We start from the raw sequence: 24,770 nt of genomic DNA on the forward strand, positions 1-24,770 counted from the left end.
TTTGTACAAAAATGAACCAAACATACCACCTTTTGATGACCAGTGAATTGCCAAGTGAATTCAGTAAGGGAAGAAAAATATCACAAGGAAGACCCTTATGTATAAACAAATATTAAAAATGTATAAATCTAAATGTATAAATAAAACTGTAAATCATTTAGAGCAAAACCCTGGGGAACATGTTTACACACAGGGACTATTTCCTCAATGGAGTGTAGGGGAAAGAAAGCCAGAAAAGAAAAATTGATAAATTTGACACAATCAAAATTTAAGTCTTCTAGTTGAATGATACTATTAAAAAAAATGAAAGCTCAGTGCATCAACTAGGAGAAACTATTATATATACATATACCATGTATTGTGTATATGAGAAAAGGCTTATATCTGGAAAAAAGTGTTCTTAAGTTAAATAATAATTTGTTTCAAAAATAGGTCACAAGTCTGAGAACTTATGAATAGGCAATGAACAAGGTGCACAGATATTTAACATCATTAGTCATCAAGGAGATCACAGCACAACTCCATGCCCCATTCACCAGAGCAACCAAAATGTTAGAACAGTAACAGGATATGAAGGCAAAACTTACACATTGGTGATGAGTATATAAAGTGACACAACCCCTTCAAGGAATAATTTTGGCATCCTAAATGATGTAAATAAGATATATTGACCATAAAACTATCCATTTTGGTTTTCTCTCTTTTTAAGATTTGTTTGTTTTTACTTGATGTGTTTTTTACTTTACCTGCACGCTTGTCTGTGTGCCCTCTGTGTGCAGTGCCTGAAGAGACCAGAAAAGGGCGTTCTGTCTCCCTGGATCTGAAGTTACAGATGGTAGTTAGCTGCCATATGGGAGCTGGGAATTGAGCCTGGATCTTACGGAAGAGCAGGTAGTGCTCCTTTCTTTCCTTCTTTCTTTCTTTCTTTCTTTCTTTCTTTCTTTCTTTTCCCATACATTATATTTTGTTCATATTCTTTCCCTTTCCCCAACTCCTTCCAGATCTCCCCTCTCCCTAGCCACTCAACTTTATAATCTCTTTCTCTCTTAAAAAAAAAAGAAAGAAAGAAAGAAAGAAAGAAAGAAAAGACGAGACAAGACAAAAGCAAAAAGGCACAAACAAACCACGGAGTCTTCATGCTAGGCAGCTATTGCTGAATGTGCCCCTACCCTGGGGTGTGGTTGATAAGTGATACTCAGTTGAAGAAAACTGATGATTGCTTTCCCAGCAGCTCTCACCTTTAAAACCTTGGTTAGAGGAAGGATTCTGAGCCCACTTCCCCTTCTCTGTGCTGGGCTTGTGTCTGGTTTGAACCTGTGCAGGTCTTGCGCATGCTGTCATGATCTCTGTGACTTCCCACCTGCATCGGCCCTGCTGTATCTGGAAAATGTTTCCTTAGAGTCATCTGTCACCTCTGGCTCCTCCACTCTTCCTGCCTTCTCTTCTGCATAGCTCCCTGAGCCTTGTGGGGAGGGGGGTGATCCAGACATCCCAATGTAGTATTTTTCTAAGAAAACAGGAATACATGTTCTCAAAGACCTCATGGGAATCAGAGAAATGACTAAGTTGATAAAGTACTTGTTGAACCAGAGCTCAAGTCTAACAGTGCACAGTTGTGATCCCAGCACTGGAGAAGCAAAGACAGGCAGCTCCCTGGGGCTGGGTGCGGCTTTGAGCATTCTCTGTAGCCCTGGGCATTAATGAGAGATAACACTCTCCTCACTTCCCTCAGGCAGACAACCCTGCCCAACCATAGGCCATGCCTGCCAGAAGACCAGGTGGACTGGCCTCCTATGGACCTCCTCCACTCTCTTGGTGCCTCCAACACTATGCTCATCCCCTCCTCCCCTCCTTATCTCTATATCCCAACCCCATCTCCAATGAGACTCCCTTCCAGACCAGAAGTCACCTGCCACCAGAACTCCAGGTAGGCTGCCCACCTGCAGACGGCCTCTACTCTCTCAGTGATGCCTCCCCCCAACACTATCCCCAGATCCCTCTTCCCTCCTGGTCTCAGTGTACCAGCCTCCAACTCTGGTAGAGACTCCCTGCTGGATCAGGGACCATATAGGCCATCAGAAGTTCACCCCCCAACTCAGGTGGAGACCCTCTGCTCAAACACAGGCCAGAAGACCAGAGAGAAAAAAATAAACCAAGAAACTAAACACCCATCCAACAATGACAAACCCAGAAATTGGCACCTAGACCTATAATCACCCCAAACCTGGATGTCTAGATGTCAGCATGACAGCACAATCAACAGGACACAGGGCAATGTGTTACCACCAGAGCCCAGCTATCCTATTACAGCAAGCCCAGAATACTCCAACACAGCTGATGCACAAGAAAAACCTTAAAACCAACTTTATGAATATGATCAAGGTCCTTAAAGAAGTGACTAAATCCCTTAAAGAAATTGAAAGAAATGAGTAAATCCCTTAAAGCCAAGAAAAAACAGTTGAAGGAAATGAATAAAAGTATCCAAGCCCTAAAAAAGACTTGTATATTTATGCTTATAGCAACTAGAAATAATTCAGATACCTCTGAGCAAATTGTGGTGGACTCGTGCTTTTCCAACAATTATCAAAGGGAGGTTTAAATTACTGTCATACACAACACTTAGAATCCATCTTGAAAGAAGCCTAATAGGAGAAGGGGACCAGTTAATGGTAATAATTTTAAAATGTGTGTGTATTTATATGTGGATTATATACACATGTGTGTATACATTATATTGTGTTCATATATGTTATGTACATTTATATATGCATTATATGTGTTATACATTGTGTGTTCATGCATACATTATGTGTTTATATGTATTATATGTGTTTATATACATTATATGTGTGTTTAAATATACATTATATGTGTGTGTTTATGTGCATATTATATGTGTTTGTGTTTAGATATATATCATATATATGTGTGTATTTATATATACATTGTGTGTATATTGTAATACTCTTTCTTTTTTTTCTTTTTTTATTTTATAATTTAATTTAATTTTACATATCAGCCACGGATTCCCTTGTTCTCCCCCCTCCTGCCCCCCACCCCCGCCTTCCCCCCAGCCCACCCCCCATTCCCATCTCCTCCATGGCAAAGACTCCCCTGAGGATTGAGTTCAACTTGGTAGATTCAGTCCAGGCAGGTCCAGTCCCCTCCTCCCAGGCTGAGCCAAGTGTCCCTGTATAAGCCCCAGGTTCCAAACAGCCAGCACATGCACTAAGGACAGGTCCTGGTCCCACTGCCTGGATGCCTCCCAAACAGATCAAGTTAATCAACTATCTCACTTATCCAGAGGGCCTGATCCAGTTGGGGGCTCCTCAGCTGTTGGTTCATAGTTCATGTGTTTCCATCACAACTCCAGGGAGGCTACCTAGAAAACAGGACCCCAAGAAAGACACAGGGATCACCCAATGACAGAGAAATGGATGAGATCTACATGAACAACCTGGACGTGAGCAGGGTTAATGAAGGGCAAGGGTTGAAGGAAAGAGAGCTTAGGGGAGCGGGAGATCCCAGCTGGATCAAGAACAGAGAGGGAGAACAAGGAATAAGAGACCATGATAAATGAAGACCACATGAGAATAGGAAGAAGCAAAGTGCTAGAGAGGTCCACAGAAATCCACAAAGATACCTCCACAACAGACTACTGGCAAAGGTCGAGAGACAGCCCGAACTGACCTACTCTGGTGATAGGATGGCCAAACACCCTAACTGTTGTGCTAGAAATCTCATTCAATGACTGAGGGAACCGGTTGCAGAGATCCATGGCCAGGCCCCAGGTGGAGCTCCAGGAGTCCAATTGGCGAGAAAGAGGGGGGGTTTGTATGAGCAAGAATTGTTGAGACCAAGGTTGAAAAAAGCACAGGGACAAATAGCCAAACAAATATTGTAATACTCTTAATGGTATATTTTAAGGTGTATGCCTTTTGCTTTACATAAATGACTTTTCAGTAAAGTTGATTTTTTAAAAAAGTAGAATATTTGAATGAGAAAACAATGCATGCAAATCCATGTGTCTTAGGCAATAGCATAAGCAGGAAAAGAAATGCCTTGTGGAAACAGCTAATTCATCTATCATATTATAAAGAGAAACTGAAATTCATGCTGTTCGTTGGCACCATTATGGATCAAACACATGACGCCTTATAAACCTGAGGTAGCAGTTTACAAAAGTAAGTAATCCTTAGCTTATAGGCAATTAGCAATTAACATAAAGTATAATTGCCGTTGCTATATTTGTAGTCAAGTGAAATTGTAGTATGATTAGACTAATTGAAAAGTGTAAAAAAAAATCTGTCATGTAAATTCTATTTAAGGACAATTCTCCATTTGGAAGAAAGAGTTATTAGCAAAACTAAACAAAAACTACAAAATAGAGCCCAACAGTCTTGGAAATATGTGCTAATCACTACATTACTGTAATGGCCAAAGGTTCCACTTAGCATTCAGCTACTGTGTCTTATCTGGAAAGAAACCATAGACCAACGTTGAGATGCTAGTAGACCACACTAAGGATACTAACTAACTGGGGTCACTGGAAGCACCTGAAATATTCAGATAGGAGAGTCTGAGCTTTACTCAGAAGGATATGCAAGCTTACTTTTAGCAGACAATGTTACACAGACTGTCTTCACCTCTAAAGAATTCTTTTGGTAGTTCCCTTAATCAGCCTGGTTTCTGTACACTATCAAAGTTATCACCCTAGAACAATGGTTATCAACCTGTGGGTCAAAACCCCTGTGGTGGAATGACCCTTTCATGAGGTGTCACCTAAGATCATCAGAATGTCTTTACATTCATATTATGATTCATAACACTAGTATATTACAGTTATGAAGAAGCACAAAAATAATTTTTTGGTGGGTGGCCACCACAACCAAAGAAATTTATTAAAGGGTCACAGCATTAGGAAGGTTGGGAACCACTGCTCTAGATCACAAACGTGATTCTGATAACTTCAACTAACTTATCCACTGCACATAGCAGAGTCTCAAACTTTGTCATAACTAGTGTGGCTTTTCTTACTGCTGTGGTGGAAGCCCCATCTCTCTGCCCAGACCCTGCCCCTCAGAAAGTCCTGCCAAACATGGCTCCTCCCCCAGAGATGCTCAAGACCATTCTCACAGGGTATTTAAACTGCACCTCAGAAAGCAGATATGTGGGTTTTCAGTCTCTCTTTCCCATCTCCTCTTTCGGGGGGTGGGGAGAGGGTGGGCACAGAGAATCACCTAAGAATGCTTTGCCTATTAAACCAGGACTTTTTCTAATTCGGTCTGATTTGGTCTGATTTGGATTGCTGCATCAGCAGAGAGGTTTATTGGGGTGCAAAAACTGTTCACTTCCTTTTGCCCCAGCCATTCTGTTTCTTTTTCTCACTCCACTACTTCCAATCAATTCTCCAACCATTCTGAATTCCTGATCATTTGTCAGTCATGTCCTATTCACCCATATATCACTTACCATTCTTCAAACTCATCAAATATTTAGACATGTTTACTCATATGCCAGATCAAAGGTCACCTAAGTTAACATTTGACTTCAGGACAAGCAATCCTTCCTCTTGATTGCTACTTCAATTGGTGAGACACTCCAGTTGCATGTATACCAGCTTAATCAGATTTCACATGAACAGACATGACTAAAGTGTCAGGTTTTGATCAGCAAGGGCCAGGGATTATACCTTTCTTATCATTAACCTTTCCCCATCATTATACACAGTACTTTAAACTCAGGAGCTACTCAATAAATATTTGCTAAAGAATGAATGCCCAATCAGATAGGAATCTTTCATCTTGAGGGGCAGGAAGAATGTGCAGTCTCCCACTCTTTATATATCAAAGAATATTTTTTTCCAAAAAGTAGAAGCAACCTCCCTCTGGTTTCTGTATCTTCTGTGAATTTCTAGGGACCTTGGTCTCATACTTTGGAAAAAGCAATCAGGTCACCCCTAAGGCTATTACAATCGATGCCTATCTAAGTGATCTCATACCATAAAAATTATAAGAAGACTTATACTGCTTAACTATTATGATCAGGAAAAATAATTAAAAGGACACTTAGCTAGTATCCAAGCAGACAGTTTCTTAAGTGGCCATAGGTGCTTTGGATAATGAAGGTTGTGCAGGGAAGTTTGGGCTGCTGATAAAAGAACAGACCAAGAGGCCGTTTCTGTAAATCTCTAGTGAACTAAGAGATATGCCCGTACACAAACGCACGCACGCGCACACACACACATACACACACACACACACACACACACACACACACACACACACACACACAGAGAGAGAGAGAGAGAGAGAGAGAGAGAGAGAGAGAGAGAGAGAGAGAGAGAGAGAGAGCAGTAGCAGCAGAAGCAGAAGCAGCAAATTTGAAGCTTCTTAATTTAAAACTGAAAGCATCATCAATTTAAGCAGAGCCTGCCATTGCTCTGAAACTGGGGCTCTGCACACAACAAATGTACTGCCAAGGACAGCACATAGGCCGGTCCTGCTCAGAGAAAAGAAATAACATGGTTCTACCCATCCCTGCTTCCCTGCTGTGCCAAAGCAGCTTCAAACGTGAAGAAAAAGCTGCACCCAGGACACAGAGCTTCCTTCCCCACAGCCTGACATTGTTTCACTTCTGACTTGGGAACACATCCAAGGCCTGGAGCATCAGGATGTTCTGTACGTGAGTTAAAAATGAAACTCTTTGATTATAAAAATGGAAGAATGGCTGGAGGAGGGAAACCTATCCTCATTGGCACTTCTATAAATGCAGAAGCGACTGTACTGCACTGTACCGAGTAATTATTATTAAGCATTTATATAGAACTTTATATTTACAAAGTGCTTTGTAGTCCTTTATATTATTATTCCTCACAGTGGCCTTATGAGGTAGGTTGGTATTGTTAAATCTATTTTACCCCCCTGCAGGAGGTCTCTCTTTCAAGTGCTTTGAAATAAACCTTGAAGAATCAAAACCCTTCAGTGTCTGGAAGAACAAGGTGGAAAAAACCCCATGGTGAAAGTTTGTGCTAAAAAAGAAATCCCAAAGGGAGCCTGTGTGCTAGACAAGGAGATCAGAGCCCATAAAGGGAGCTAGAATTGCATCAATATGAGTTGAAAATAATGGGGAGCCTGACTGTAGTGAGATTCACGGAGTAGGATGAATACGGGGCCTGTCTTCCTCTTGGTTTCCTCACAGGCTGACAGACTGTCAATAAGTCCAGTGTTTTACATGGTGTACACATGGGGATGGTGAGTGCCATTTATCTTCATGTTTGGTTCTCATGGCCCCACCTGTAACCGTAATTAACACACTGAGAAAGAAAATACAGTGCCATTACTTTGGGGTTCCACTATACATCCAAGTTTTAATATTACACAGGAGGAAATTTTAAAATTATCCATAGTTTTGAGAAGATAAAATTTACCCTTTTATTTCTGCTGTAAACGTGATTTTCATAGCTGGTGTGGTAGCTCCATTTGTAACTCCAACATTCAGGAAGCTGAGGCAAGAGGATTGCTATCAGCCTGACTATACAGTGAGTACCAAGCAAGCCTGGGCTTCAGTGTAAGATCTTGTTTTTAAAAAGAACCTAACTAATTTATATTTGCATGAGAAAAAGATGGATAATAAGAAAAAGCCTGAATATTTGGAGAATTTTACCCATATTCCCCACACCTCAAGCAATCGCTATTAAAAACCTTGTGTTTCACTCACATCTTGCCAAATATAGTGACATGATTCTGAATATATGATGTAATAATTGTGCATTTCTTTGTATTTAACATTTGAACTTATACATTTCTCTATATTTTGTGTAAAATATATAACATTTATGAAGTCATAAACATTTATGACTTCAGTCTTTCTAAGTTTGGAAACTCTTACCAAGTCTTGCAAATTCTAAAGACTTTGGCCTTTGTAACTGGAGTTTTCTGCAGTCCTGCTCGGGCTCACAGCCACTCAGATCCAAGTAAACACACAGAGACTTATAATACTTATAAACTATATGGCCGTGGCAGGCATCTTACTATCTAGTTCTTATGTCTTAAATAAACCCATTTCTATTAATCTATAAGTTGCCACGAGGCTTGTGGCTTACCAGTACTTTTACATCTTGCTTCCTCTGTCTGTCTGGAGACTCCTGACTCAGCCTTCCTGTTCCCAGAATTCTCCTCTCTGCTTGTCCTGCCTATACTGTACTTCCTGCCTGGCTACTAACCAATTCGCATTTTATTTATCAACCAAATCAGAGCAACACATTCACAGCATACAGAGCAACATCCACAGCAGGCCTTAGAAGAGCAAGTCTTAAAAATAGCATTACTTTGAAAGTCCAGTAGCCTGAACTCCCCTTAGACATGACACCAAACCATCACACTCTACATGACATGCATCATCAGTCTCAAGGTTCAAGTCACATGTGTCTTGGTGGATCCCAAATTGCTTGGGCCTGTCTCCTTCTGAGCTGCAGACTTGTGCAGCCAACTTCCCTCCCAACTTCATCTGAGTGTTGACTGAGCTTATCTACCTAAAATGGCCAAAATTACACCTGCTCTTCCCAAGGAAGCACCCCAGCAGGCCCATCCCACTTAAGTGAGTAGAACCTCTCTCAGGGCTTCTCGTTGCTCAAGCCCCAAACTAACCATCATTCTCCATCTCCCTATTTTGTCACATCTAGTACACTGTAGGCATAAATTTCTCTCTCTCCTGCCTGTTCCCAAATACCCAGCAGCTGCTTCTTAAATAATTGACTCTGAGGCTTAATATTACTTATAAATGCTCAGCCAGTATCTCAGGCTTATTACTAACTAGCTCTTACACTTAAATTAACCTGTAATTCTTATCTATGTTTAGCCATGTGGCTTGGTACCTTTTCTCAGTATAGTATTCTCATCTTGCTTCCTCTGCATCTGGCTGGTGACTCTTGACTCTACCCTTCCTCTTCCTAGAATTTTCCTAGTCTGGTTGCCCACCTATACTTTCTGCCTGGCTACTGGCCAATCAGTGTTTTATTAAACCAATTAGAGTGACAAATCTTTACAGTGTACAAGAGCATTATCCCACAGCATTTCTACTTTTTTTGTCTAATTAAAAAGAAAGGTTTGCCAGGCAGTGGTGGTGCACGCCTTTAGTCCTAGCACTTGGGAGTCAGCCAGGCAGATCTCTGTGAGTTCAAGGCCAGCCTGTTCTACAAAGCGAGATCCAAGACAGGCACTAAGATGACACAGAGAAACCCTGTCATGAAAAAAAAAGGGAAGATTTTAACCTTAATATAGTAAAACAAAAGCAGTTATTAAGTAAGAATTACATTTAAAAAAATTTAATCCATTTGCATTTGGCAAAATTATTTAATTATCTATCTTATCTTGGTGAGTCTAAAGTTTTGTATCTAATTTATCTTTTATTATAACTAAAGAAAACTGTAACTATAACTATCTATTCTTAACTCCATTAAAGACTCCAGAAGGATGTAATGTTGCCTAATGACAGGGACATCAGGCTGCCTATACAGTCATTCAAAGTTCCTCTGCAATGTTGGGGCATCCAGCTTCGGCCTACAAGCCTAGCATATCTGACAGACTTATCTGTAAAGCAGGATTTTTGAAGGACTCTCCCACCTTGTCTTGGCAAAGTTCTGTAGTCACTTTTTTTTGTGTCTTCCTTGTCCAATTTGTACAGCATACTCTCAGCAGTCAAGGCAAGGGCATTTTTTTTATTTTTTATTTTTTTTGCCCACATGGCTAGCTTTTGCTATAAAGAAAACAAACTCCATATGGAGTTTATTCAATGCCCATCATCCTCCTTGAAGTAATTGGTGCTGCCAGGAGACTTGTCTCACTGTCAAGAAAAATATAAGTCCTTAAAACATTTTAAATGCCACAGTCTGTAGGTCTTTGAAGTATTTGAAGATTATCTATTTAATTGAAAAACATCCTTGTATACCTAAAAAACTTAACTAACATTACTATAAGTCTGATTATCATAGATGACTAACAATCCGTATTTCTTAAGGTATATTACAATTTTAAATGAGTTGCATAAACATAATACCTAAAACAAGAGTAGAAATATACATACAGTATAATAAAATTACCTTAAATTTGTATTAATAAACCAAAATCCATACCAATATAAAGTATTTTGAGATTAACAGTTGTTTTTTTTTTGGATTAAAGTAGATTTAATAATCTATGTTTTTCATCATTTTTATACCATATCCTCCTTTAAATAAAAAAAACCTTCATAAACAATGTTTTGTGAATTTGGGTGTAGCTTTCTGTACTACTTCCTACTGACTGAGAGCACTGGCAATCGTATGTGGATCCTGAGAAAATTTAGGATTATGGTCAAGTACTGACTGGAGTAGTCTGTAAGGCTACATCATCTCAGCCAGTTACCTTGAAGCTGTTCTGGATGCTGGATCATCTGGGCCATCACTCCCATTGGAGACCTCTCAGAGGGTCTTCCTTGATGGAACCATATAAACCTGGAAGGAATCCACAGCTTCTCATCTTCTGTAGAAACAAAAGCAGAACCTCTTTTCCAAAGCAACATATCCTTAGACCCTCTCTTTTTTCTCTCAAGCCTATGCATATTTTTTAAACAGACTGTGACCCATGAGAGGTTTCGTTTTGTTTTGGTCTGAATCTGTTTTATTGTGTATGTTTAATCCTTTTTTGACCAGGAAAGTTTTTAAACTGCTAAGCTGCATGGCTAGTACTGAAGCAGCAGCCCTGGCTGATGACTCTGCCCTGCTTGACTTTTCAACATGGCACGGGTACCAACAAGTCAATTTAACTCCCCAGTTCTGAGAAGCAGTATTAAGTAGCATGTCTGTGTTTTTAAGCCCATAGCTATGTTCCTAAGCCTGTACGCAGCAGCTGTGAGAAGCCTCTTTGTCTTGTGGCCCATGAGAGACCCTGAGAGTCCATCACATTGCCACTAAAGCCCCCCCACCCCAGGCCCAGCAATGAGCGACATAAACTAGGAAGCTGTTCTTGGCTCTGTTTTACAACCTTTCCTTCTTTAAGCTCTCAGGTTTTATGTGGAAATTCTTATCAAATGTCTGGGCACCAATTGTAGATTGGAGTTTTTTGGTCCTGCCCAGTTCTGCCTGGGTAGCAGCCATTTTTATAAAATAATCACTCAGAGGCTTAATATTAATTACAAACCCTTTGGTCTATGGCTTAGGCTTATTGCTAGCTAGTTATTACATCTTAAATTAACCAATTTCTATTAATCTATGCATCACCATGTGTCTTGTGGCTTTACCTGTGTTCTATTACATCTTGTTCTCCTGTCAGCTCACAGCATCTCCCCAGTTCTGCCTTTCTTTTCCCTGTATCTCTCTTGGTTTTCATACCTGGCTTTATCCTGTGTTGCCATAAGCCAAAACAGCGTCTTTATTAACCAATAGTAGCAACATGTATTCACAGTGTACAGAAAGACCATCCCACAGCATGCATTTATTTGCATGCAGTCTTGGCTGTCTTCAAAGGCTAACCTCAGCCCAGAATCTCCACTGATTTCACGCAGGTTCATGTCACCAGTCTCTCTCTGGATTCATTCCTTAGTCTTCTATCTATTCTCCTCCTCTGCCCTTGGTCTTTTCGTTTCATCCTCATTCTAGCAGTCAACATAATGCTTTTAAAACACATAAGACCACATCCTATGTTTCCTTAAGGCATGGTAGCAGTTTCTGTGCTCATCCAGGACACAAACTGTGGGTGGGATTTTTCTGTCCTGTCAGTCAGCTCTGTCCCACTAGCTGGTTCCCAAATAACCACACAGAGGCTTATTATTAATCATAAATGATTGGTTGTTAGCTTAGGCTTGTTACTAACTAGCTCTTTCAACTTAAATTAACTCATATTTCTTATCTATGCTCTACCACATGGAGGCACCTTTTTTAGCATGGCATATTCATCTCCTACTTCTTCTGTGTCTGGCTGGCCCCATGACTCTGCCCTTCTTCCTCCTAGCATACTCTCAGTCTGCCTTTCCTACCTAACCTTTTTCTGCTAGCTATTGGCCAGTTGGCTCTTTATTAAACCAATGAGAGTAATACATATTCACAGTGTATAAAAGAATTATTCCACAGCAACACACCTTCAATTTGTTTCCCTTTTCATTTGTATTCTTGATCCCTCAGACTTCATCTCTAACTGCTGTTCTAGTCGTCAAGTCAATGGTTTATAGCAAGATTGGACTCATCTTGTAATAATGGGTTCCTCCTGTCTTAGGGCTTTGTTTCTCTATCTGAAGTGTTCTGGTTCACACTGCCTTCCCCCAACTGTTATTTTCAAAAGAATCTCCTTTAATATCTGACAGCTACTCTCACTGCTAAATCATGTATGTTCCTTCCCTACTGTTTTATTCTTTAATATTATAACTTCAGATTAAGTCTCTGTAGATGTTTCTTAATAATTCTGTTTAATACATATCCTTCCCCAATAAAATGACAGTATATGACAAAATATAATGATAGAGAGTAACAAGAATATACAGGCTTGAGTTTGTGCCTGTTTTGTTTGTTCTAGTGTATGTTTTCAGCATCTAAAACAGTGTGCAATATATAATGTGTGCCAAATAATTGCTTGATGTATGAACAAGCCTTCTGGACAGATTATGTGAAGCTCTTTTTTGATAGACACAGCTAATTTAAAAACTAGTGGGCAATACAATGAGCTAAGCTAAAGGTGTTTAAGAGACAGAGCAAAGCAAAGCATCCTGTAGAGCAGTAACATTTTCCACAATGTCACATGGCAAGGAATATAAGAACTCTTCATCCTAGAAGTTCATGATACTCAAGGTCAAGTTTTGTGATTTACCCTTGTCCATTTCTACCTTCCAGGGAGAATTACAGCCTAGATTTTATTAACAGGGCCCATCTTGGGAAGGTGGGAAGTTGTCAACACTAAACTATACTCACACAAATATAAACTGAACTTAGGGAATGGATACATGAGGAATGAAAACATCAAATTTATGCACTACCTTATTTATTTTAAATATGCTGTTAGAATTTGTAATATGTGATCATTTTCTTTAGTTTATATTCCAGTGTGCAAAATTCAGGGGTTTTAGTAAGAAATTAAAAAACTAAAAACACATTTTTATACAATTCCATAGAGTATTGCTGAGAGTAAATAAACAAAACTTATTTAGCCAATAATAAATCAATTTAATGTCCAAAGAAGTCAACAAAAAGAAAAATCATAGCTTAATCTCTATGAAATAACTATTAAGGTGAAATTAACTTATCAAAATTAGTTGTCAAAACAAAGCCATTTAACACTCATTTACTCACCTATAGGAAAAAAAAAAGACAGTTTCTGTGTGATTATGTGTGCATGGGGGGGGGGTTGGAAGAGGGAGGGAGGAAAGAAGAGAAAAAGAGAGTACCAAACATTTTATTGAGGTCATGGCTTAAACAACAAGAAGTGGACAAAAATTGGTAGCAGAAGTCAAGGTTTCACTTTTATTTACTGATATTGCACCATCATAGGGACAATGCCTCTCTTTGTCTGAAGGCACCAGCAGAGACCTTGATGATAACTCCTGTATGCCGGACCATTTGTTGCTCAGAATATGGCATGTGTTAGGCTAACTTTGTAGGTGCAGTTTTATCATTTTTGAAGACATACACAACATATGAAAGCTATCAAGTAACAGAGTTTTTACACTGATGAGTTATCTATATGTCACTTCAAAACCCATCTTCCTAAAAATAGGCTATATATAATTTCCCAAGAGAGTAGTACAACTTACAGCTTTTAAAATGTCATCCCCTATTCATCATGTGAGACTCTTTTCTGATTTTTCATCTGCAGTTTTTAAATTGCTAATTACCAAGGGAAAATATTACAAAGGTAACTTTCTGACTTTTAGAATACTGTGATGTGAAGATAGTGTTCTGGGAGTTGATAAAATTGATGATAATTTAGTACAATATGAAAATGAAACTTGTAAACATAATGCTTTCATTATTTAATCAATAGTTTTCTTGAACATATTATATAAATGATGTACCAGTCAATGTTTAATAATCTACCAAGGTACTACCCATGTCTATGAATTCTCTCCTAAACATGAACTGCCTCTTTTTTTTTAAGTTGAGGAAAAGCAATGAAGTGTTCTGTTTCAACGTGTTCTATGTTCATTTCAGACCTACTCACATCGGAGTAGCTCTCAACGAAGCTCACCATCATATCCCTAAAGTCCCACTGTTCTAAACCTTGACAAAAAGTCCTATGATTATGAAATAACCTATGATTTGAGGTGAGTTTTAGTTAAATTACATCCATGCAAATTATATCCATGCATAATCAAAATAATTTGCTTCTCTTTGATTTAACAAATCTCTCTCTCTCTCTCTCTCTCTCTCTCTCTCTCTCTCTCTCTCTCTGTCTGTCTGTCTCTCTCTCTCTCTCTCTCTCTCTCTCTCTCTCTCTCTCTCTCTCTCGTGTGTGTGTGTGTGTGTGTGTGTGTGTGTGTGTGTGTGTGTGTCTTTGTGTCTGAATGTCTGTGTGTTTTAGGGAAAGAGTTTAGTTCAGCCTATAAGTTATTCTCCATCAGTGAGGGAAGTCAGGGAAGAGCTCAGACAGGACACTGGAGGCAGGAACTAAAGGAGAAACCATGGAGGTAAGTTGCTTACTGACTGGCTCCCTCTGGCTTCCTCATGAGCCTTTCTTACACAGCCCAAGTCTTCCTGCCCAGCAGTAAAACCACCCACATGAGATAGCAATTAAATAAATTCTACATTAATTAGCAATTTTTAAACATCTCACAGACTTGGCCACAGAAAAATCAGATCTGGGTAGTTACTCAATGGAGGTTCCCTCTTCTAAGGTGGCTGTGGGTTGTGTCAAGTTGACAGCCAAAGCTAACTATAATAGAAACTCCATTTTGTAGTGTGGTTTCTTGTTATTTTTTTCTCCTTTTCCAATGCTGCCTGGAAGTGACCAAAACTCCAGCTCAGACATTCATGCCTTTTAGTGAATAGCTTTGAAACTGAAGTTTTTTCATGGTGGAAACAGTTTGTATATATTTTAATCTAAGTAGCAATGCTACTAATTTTGGGACGTTGTATGCTTGAGCTGCTCTTAATTTTATCTCATTTACAGTTGATTATACTCAGATGATCCTGTCACAATTTACCTCCCTCTGTTCGAGGTTCCTTGATAGCATCCTATGGTGGTTTGAATAGGAATCCCCATAGACCAATGTATTTGAGTGCTTGGCCCATATGGAGTGGCACTCTTAGGAGGTGTGGCCTTTTTGGAGTAGATGCGGCATTATTGGAGGAAGTGTGTCATTTTGGAGGCAGGCTTTGAGGTCTCATATATGCTCAACTCATGCCTAGTGTGGCACATAGTCTCTTCCTGCTGCCTGCAGATCCAGATATAGAACTCTCAGCTCCTTCTCCAGTACCATGTCTGCTTGTGTGCTGCCATGTTTCCTGCCATGATGATAATGGGCTAAAATCTCTGAAACTGTAAGCCAGCCCCAGTTAAATGCTTTCCTTTATAAGAGTTGCTGTGGTAATGGTGTCTCTTCACAGCAATAGAAACCCTAACTAAGACACTATGCAAGGCTCCTTCATGTAACAGTCACTGCTCTATTACTAGAAATTCAACGTTTATCCAGGTAGATACGAACCAAGAAGACAGAATTGAACATAGCAATAGATCACTGCTCCTTCCTAAAAGGCCAAAACAATGACAATAAAAATGTGTAAACTCATGCTGAGAACAATTCATCTACAAAATAGAGTTCCCATTATCTCCTCTCATTTACAGTTGATCACACTCCAATGATCTTGCCACAATTTAACTCCATCTTTTGGAGTTCCCTAAATATCCATCCCTCTATGGTGGTTTGAATAGGAATGCCCAACTCTCCCTGCCCCATAGACTCATATGTTTGAGTGCTTGGCCCATCGTGAGTGGTACTGTTAGGAGGTATGGCCTTGTTGAGAGCCTAAGAACCTGAGTTCAAATCCACAGAACCCCCAGAAAAAGCCTGTGTGATCATGAACATAACTGTAATCCTAGGATTGGGAAGAAGAAAAGGGAGGGGGAGTGGAGACAGGAGGATCTCTGTGGTTTTCTGGCCACCAGGCTAGCTCCAGGTTTGTAGTCTCTCATTGAATAAGGTGGAGAGTGACAGAGCAGGACTCCCAAGACTCTTCTCTGGCTTCTGCATGCATGTGAGTGTTCACACTCTTCACCCTTGTTCATATTACACACACACACACACACACACACACACACACACACAATTTTAAAAATTATAGCATGTAGTATAAATTAACAAATTTGATAAAAAGGAAAAATAAGTATTGGAAACCATTTTAGGTTTTAGCCTTCTCTTACCTACTGTGTGCATGGGCAGAGAAGAGAAGCAAGTGGTGGAGACTGTGGGAATGGGTGGTTAAAAAATAAACTGATTGAGCTTTTGGAATTAATTCTACAAAAGACTGGAAGAGGAGGGACTAGCTGTCTCTGGCATCAAGTGTATAAGGCAAGACTGAAGACAGGTGGGTTGATTGAAAGGCTCCAAAGGAAAGTATCTATTGACAATTACAATAGGATTAAGAAAGACATGCCTGCATATGCACCCACCACAGTGAGGCCACTGTTGGTGGGTTCCACCATTTCACAAAGAAAACTCAGTTGTCTTTCTTTGTCTTATGTGTTTATGGAAATGGGTACCCGTAGATCACCAGACATACATAGATGGAATCTAACTTCTAGTATCAGAACAAAGCAAATGAAAGAACACTGTGGGAAGCAAGGACAAGGTGAAAAGCCAAGGAAAACTCCCAGCAAATATAATATAAAGAGAAAGAAATAGTGGCATTGGTAAGGCAAGAATAGGATGCTACCTTAAAAACAGTAGAGGGACGGCCAGAGGACAAAATAAATCATAAACATTAAAATATGATTAAACAAATCAACCAATTTAACTTGAAATACAAAGTTAAATTAATTACTTATAGAGTAAAACAAATTAATATAAAACCCTGGCAAAGTCAAAGAAAATACTAGAGCAATGAGGCTTCTCTCCTACTGGCTAGCTTTCACTGTGTTGGAAGGTGCTATGCATGCTACTAGAGGAGAAAATCATCATCAGTCATACACAGCTGTGAGGTTGGTGAGCTACACAACAATACCCAACTGGCAAGAGATGCTCACTGTGCAGCAGTGAGACAAATGTTACCAGGGTAATCAACCACTTTATGATTGGATTTAAGGCCAGACCCACAAGACAGAATCCATGCCTAGCACTATTACTGGAGCCAAGAATCTGTGGCTAAATATGTTAGAGGTTCCAGAGGAGAATCTTAACTACTATTACTCTGCTAAATGGGATAATATTAAACCAACTCCTAATGGCTCATCATTATACCCATAGATTAGTGCATTGCTTAGCCCTCATGGGAGTTGCTTCTTCTTTCAGTAGATACAACATGTAGAGAGGAAAAGACTTCAGAGTACATAGCCCTAAATGGGACATGTATATAACAAGGGTCATTACAGAAAATGGGGGACGGGGGAACACTGTAACAGCAAGAGACAATGGACGCCAGCAATGAAACAGTTAAATTGACACAACAGGACAGTCACATATGTTAACTCACAGCAATTGCCACAGCATACACAAAACTTGCATAAAATTAAGCCAGACAAAAATCCAAGCATGGGTTAGGAAGTTGGGCCTCAAGTCCCACCCTTAGCTGAGGAGCTATTGGCTATTTGTGGCTACTAGGGAGAGGACCAACTTTCTTTAGGGATGAGGACTCTGAAAGGCTACCCATGCTCAGCACATGGCCCTACACACATACTGCCGGCACTGAGTGGACTCTGGGCTTTGTTTTGTTTTGTTGAAGAAGAGGAGGGAATTTGACGAGAAGGAATGGAGAGGGTGGACTTCATCAAAATCATGAAATTCTCAAAACTGCAAATATTTTAAATGAAAGAATCATTTCAAATTATATAGGATAAATAATTACAGAATAAAAAGAAAGAAATAAGGGGGAAATCAATAAAACAGTAGCAACATTTTCAAAAATGAGCGCATAAATTTAAAGTTGAATGAATTCAGAGAGCTCCTCAAACCCCAGTAAATTAAAACTGGCCTACAACAAGGTATCTCATTATTCAAATTTAAAAGCCTCGGAATAAATAAGATTTTTCAAAAGGAGTTATGTCAGGGGAGAAAGGCACTCAAATAGGCAGAAAATGTCATTTCCAGAGATGGTAGCATGTGCCTGTAGTTACACCTACTGGACAGACTGGGGGGGAGGGGGGTCACGTGGGCTCAGAAGTTCTAGACTAGTCTAGACAACAGAGCTTCCCCTGGGAAGGAAAAGAAGGGTGAGAGAGGGGAAGCAGGAAAGGGGGAGGGAAAGTAAACAGGAAAGAGAAGTGGAAGTCAGCAGGAAAGGACAGAGTCAGCGAGTCCCAGAGGAAGGAACAATGAAGAGAGGATTCCAGATGAAAGCTGTGTGGTATGGAGAACAAATCCAACCTATTTCCATCAGAGCAGAAGGAGAGGGATCAAGACAGATGTTAGCTGTTGCCAAGGAGGGACAGGAGGTTTTGCCATACTGAGAGGTATTTAGGAATTGATCATTCAGCAATAGATTTAAAAAAAAAAAAAAAAACTAAACAAATCAATTTTGGAACATAAAATGAAATGATCAACCTCAAAGGAAAAACAGAAGTAAGGAAACCAAAGAAAAGCCCAAATGAAGTCTGCAGTTTGACAATGAAGATTATTAGGAAACTGGTGTATGTTAACGGGGATAGCCTGAACAATGACTATTCATTTCTCTGGAGCTGATGGGAGAATGATGGGAAAGAATATGGAAGAGTATGCAGAAGAAATCTAAATCATAATTCTTTGTGATAGGATGTCAATAAATAACCACAGCAGTTTAAAAATTCATGAAATTGCAATCTCAGTCCTTTGAGAGTCAAGGGACAGGACACTGCTATTTTCATTGTAAATACCGCAGCACTGTTTTGCTTTTAAAAGTATGCATACATATTGTTTGAATAAAAATTCTGCAAATGCTAATGTGATTTTCATAATAAACATGAAGACCAAGTAGACAAAGCTTGGTCAAATCAGCTACACTAGCCTGAAGTCGACCACAGCAACGTATTTTTTTTTAAATTTGTTTTATTTTTAATCTATGTTTCACATGAGATGAAAACTGTATAGAACAGATGCGCGGGGCGGGGGGGGCGGCGCAGTTTGTTTGGGGAAACAATATTCACAAGACAGTGAAGGGACCACGTATGGACCAAGATAGGAGTTCAAATGAAAAGAGATAATAGCCAATGCTTTACAGGGAGCTGGGAGCTGAGACAGCCCTTCACAGCTTCTCCAGAGGATAAAGGGAGCCAAGCCTGCAATTCTATGGACAGGTCATGGGGTGAAGACTGGGCCAGGGGAGGAAGTGTAGTATCAGCTGTGATGTTAAGTGAACAGAGAAATCCATGATGAACCCCAGGGTGCAGCTAAAGATTAATAGAGGGTCTCTAGGACAGGACCCAATGGGTGAGACACCAGAGCACCCACTGACACCTTTCTTGCAGAAGCTGCTCCCCCAAAGTCCTAAAGGAATGTTGGGAGATAAAGCCATAAAGAGGAAGGAGAGAGGGCTCCATCAACAATGCAAAGGGTATCTGCTTTTCTATCTGCCATCGTAGCCAAGAGGCAACTGTACGCCCACCACTGACATCTCTCAGATGAGCTGGCAAGTGGGGTGTGGAGACAGGACCATCCAGGCAGCCAGCTCTCACTGCGCATGCTCTGCGGCAGTAAACTGGGCAACAACAATAGAGGAAACCCCAAAGTTCTGCCAAAACAGTGAGTTCCTGACTCTCTCTAGCTGAACCTACTGTTTGTGAGGGAGAAGATCGCAGCATTTTAGAGTGTATGTCCTGAGTGCCTATGTGGCTGGCATTTTGTAAGACACTAGAAGGGTGCGGGAATAAACCTACAACATGCAGATACTTGAGCAGGTGCCGAGATATTAGTGATTTGCCTGTTTGGGGAAAATGGAACAGGATCTAACCGTGACTCAGGAATATTAAAGGACAGGACTAACCATATGTATGAGATGCTCCACCTACCATAACCTTAGGAGGATAGACATTACTTATTAAGAACAAAATCCCAGAGCCAGCCTGACAGAGTTAGGAGAGAACAAAAGGTCAGACGGAGTAATGTAAGTACTCAATATAAATACCAATGCAAACTAAATATCTGCTGACAGCTTACTAAAAGTACGCTGAGACGTAACAACTGTAGCTTTAATTCCAGAAAAACAGAGCTGGAAGTTAAAAGAGCTGTGGGCTCTAACTGGCCACCTGCATGACTCTGGGATGTTTTCTTCTCTCAACAATGAAATCACCTTCTTCTGAATGTATGAATTATTATGTTGTTTGGATCTTGATTTTTCTATTGTAAATTTATAGCTATAGCTGAACAATTAGAAAAACATACATGTACCCTGTAATTCAATGTAGGAATCACTTTTTGTAATATTTAACAAAGAAACTTAATCTTTGGGAGCAGGGACATGGCTCAGTGGGTAAAAGTACTTGCAGAACAAGTATGAGTTCCAAAGTTCGAATCCCTAGGAGCCAAGTAAGTGCCAGGCACACATTGTGAGCATCTGTAACTCCAGAGCCTCTATAGCACTGGTTCTCAACCTTCCTAAGGCTGTAACCCTTTAATACAGTTCCTCATGTTGTGGTGACTCCCAACCACAAAATTATTTCATTATTACTACATAACTGCAATTTTGCTACTGTCATGAACCATAATGTAAATGTCTGATATGCAGGTTATCTGCTATGTGTCCCTCATTATAATGCCCAGTCTGAGAACCACTGCTCTATGGGGAGATGAGAAGTAGACACAGGAAGACTCCCAGAAGCTCACAGATCAGCTAATGTGGCATATACTGGAAAAAAGCAACTAAGAAACCCTGTCTCAAAAAGGTCAAAGGTGAGAACCCACACCAAGGATGTCTTCTGATCATACACTTTCTGTGGCACACACATGCCTGGATTCACCCAGATAAATTCATACATGCATGCACACATACATACACCCATATGTGCACACACACACACACACACACACACACACACACACATGCCCATATGCACACCACACATGCACATACACAGTTTTTAACAAAGCTCATTAGAACTCTTAAAGAGTTCTCAAAGAACATTCAGAACTCTTAAGTATTATGAGTTCAATTTTTTAGCAACATACTGTTTCAAAATATTTCAAATAAAAGATAAAAACATGCTTTTGAATTATCTTCTAATAAAAACACTAATCCAATAGATTATAACACCACACCCTGAGATTACCATTTGAAGAACTAGATGCTAAAGGCAAAAATACCTAATATGTGCTTTATTTTGAGTGGCACAAGGCACTCAACATGCACAACTTTAGAATCCCTTTAGAGGTAATATTTCATGCAAGAGCTGAGTTTTCTCCTTCCAAAGTCATAGCTTCCCTTTTGCATAATCTGATTCCAGTATTTTCCCTTGTGACAGTTTTCTCTATTTCTAGACAGTTTTGTGATAGGTTTATCATTGTTATTTTATTTTGGTCACAAGTCATGAGTAATTCATTCTTCATTTGATTTATGCTATTTATAAAGTGCCACATCAACTATTACTGCAGTTTAGCATCGGAGTTCTGACAGCCCTAGTAAATAAAGCACTATCTGCCATGGTGGAATTGTGGAGTTCTGACTGAGAACATTCTATTTTGATCTAATTGTCCAAATGCAGTCAGCAGTGCCTTTAACTGCTCTTACCATGAGGCAAGATGCATGTGTTTCATACTTTGATATTTCAATATGTAAATAATGCAATTATTTTTATTTTTATCATGTTCTGTTCATGTATTTCATCACATATTGTACAAATGGTTCTGCAAAGACCATGCTCCAAAATGCCATGTCTTCTTCTTTTAAATTTTCTTTTGAAAATGTCTGCAATTGTGTACAATTGTTTGTAGAGTCATCTTTGTATCCGAAAGGAAGATGCGTGCCTTTGTTAGCACCAATTTAGTGCTGTGCTGTTTGTTATCTGCGAAGAGACAGGTGGCCCAGCAACCTCCTTGAACAACTGGTGGTTTGATTTGCATTCTGTAAAACAGCTGAGCTGTTCTGTTTTAGCTAACAGTGTATCCCCAAAATACAGTGACCACTTGGGTGACTTGTAACACAGAAGATAGCAATGGACTCTGTTCCCTGCTCTTCTGCAGCATGTAGGCAATTATCTATTTTGCTCAGGTTGAATACCAGGTAGAGGTCATGCAGTTTAAATATGCATTGTTAATGATGCCTCATATTGTCTCAAATGGATTGACTTTTATAAACATTGTTAATATGCCAATACTTAAGTTTTTATGCATTTTCACATATGACTTGGAATTATGAAACTAAATTTGAAATCAATAAACACCCAAAATGTTCACTGAGAATGAATAAACTAAAAATTATGTATTTTTTATCTAATAGGTAAATGTAATGCAATAAAATAAATAAACAATGAACAGTGACGTTCTGTGTTTATTGATGAGTCGATCCATCCTCCTTAGGATACTGTGAGATCCTTGGCCCCTGAGGAACAGCCATGTCTATGATGAGCTCACACTGACTTCTGACATCCCTTTCACTTGCCTGTGGATGATCCTCATTTGCATCCCATTTCTGCCATCTTCAATATAGTCTGATATCAAGTAAGGAATTGTCTAACTTTCCTTTCTGAATCTGTTCCAAGACCATTCTTTCAGTACAATTCCTCATCAAATGTGTTTCTGAGAAGAGAAATGTGATAATTATATATATATAATATATTATATAATGTACTACATATTATAATATGACATAACATCATAAACAAAAAGTAACACATTGGATTTAGACAAAACAAACATGAGGAAAAGAATACAAGAGAAGGCACAAGAAACAGAGACCTACTCATTCACATATTTAGGAATCCCATAAAAACACTTAACTAGAAGCCATAATTATGGAGATATTTTATTTGTGCTCTAATAAATAAAGCTTACTTGGAGATCAGAGGAAAAAGCCAGCCACTATATTAAACATAGAAGTCAGGCAATGTTAAAACACACCTTTAACCCTAGTATTCGGGAGGCAGAGATTCATCCGGATCTCTGTGAGTTCAAGGCCACACTGGGAACAGAGCCAGGTGTGGTGGCACACATCTTTAAATTCCAGCAGTAGTTAACCATAGAGGTCTGGAGGTCTGTATAGACAGACAGGAAGTGATAGAGCTGGGAAGAAAAAGGAAGTGATGTAGCTGGGTGGAAAAAGGAAGTGATGTAGCTGGATGGAAAGAGGAAATGAGATGGCAGGGTACAGAAAGGATGTAGGCAGGAGTATACAGGAAGTGGCTCTCTCTTGGGCTGAGGATTTCCTAGGGTAAGAACTTGTGGCTGTGGCTTATTCTGTTCCTCTGATCTCTCAGCTTTCACCCCAATATCTGGCTCTGGGCTTTTTATTAATAAGACCATTTAGCAGTCTCTGTTCATATGAGCTTTGATCATATTGATTTAGAAGGCCTGGTTTTCTTGGTTTCCTCCATCCCCTCTGACTTTTGCACTCTGCCTCCTCTTAACCCTGAGGAGAGTGGATTGGTGGAGAAATCCCACTTAGGGCTGAATGTACTGAGGTCTCTCACTCTCTGCTAATGTCTGGCTTTGGGTCTCTGTGTTTGTAGACCCACTGTAGAAAGAAGCTTCACTGATCATGGCTAAACAAGGCACTGATCAATGAGTATAGCAGAATGTCATTAGAAGTCATTTCATTACTACTTTTTTATTTCTTTAAAGACCAGTAGTCTTTGGTTTTACCCCAGATCCCTGAGCTATCTAGTCTCAGGTTCTTGGTCAACCCAAACAATGTCATATATGGGTCCCATCTCCTGTAGTGGGCCTTAAGTCAACTCAGATATTGGTTGGTTACTCCCAAAAACTCTGGGCTACCATTGCCCTAGCATATATTGCAGGCAAGATACCGTTGTAGATCAAAGTACTTTTGGCTGGTTTGGTGTTTATGCTTCTCTTTTGGTAGTGTGCAGAGTACCTTCCTGTACCAAAGACACTGGAACACAGGGATGAAAGCTCTATGTAGGCACTAGCTCCACTTCTCCATGTTTGATGAGTTGTGTAGGTACAACTGTGGTAATTTGTCTGGAATTGTTTTCATAAACAAATCCCTGATGTTCCAATTTAAACAAAGATAAAGAAAAGAATGCATGCACCTTCCTCTTATATTTCATTTTAAGCTTTGACCTAAAGGGATGAGTAAATTGACTACTGTGATTGCCAATTTCATAGGGCTGAGCTTCCCCCATATTTATAGTTTTGTGCAACCTCTCCTGAGGTTTAATGTGCTGAACTTTCGTACCTCCTGTTAAACTTGGCAAGATGAGAACAGAATAGCTTCCAGACCTAATGTACGTAAAGACTATGCATCCTTCCCAGTAAGTACTGGCCTTGTGACCCACCTGTTTAGACTTTCCCATCATTCCTCCCGACTCTGCCACTTGGATACCTATAGCTTTCTCCTTCTTCAGTTGGTGATCCCTTTCCTAAAGGCTGCCAGTATAAAAAAAAGAAAAAAAAAGGAGTTTAAAAATGATTAAAACTGAGTCAACAATCCAGACAATTTCCCTTAGTCT

The sequence above is a fragment of the Peromyscus eremicus genome, chromosome 4 (assembly GCF_949786415.1).
Source record: "Peromyscus eremicus chromosome 4, PerEre_H2_v1, whole genome shotgun sequence".
NCBI lineage: Eukaryota > Metazoa > Chordata > Mammalia > Rodentia > Cricetidae > Peromyscus > Peromyscus eremicus.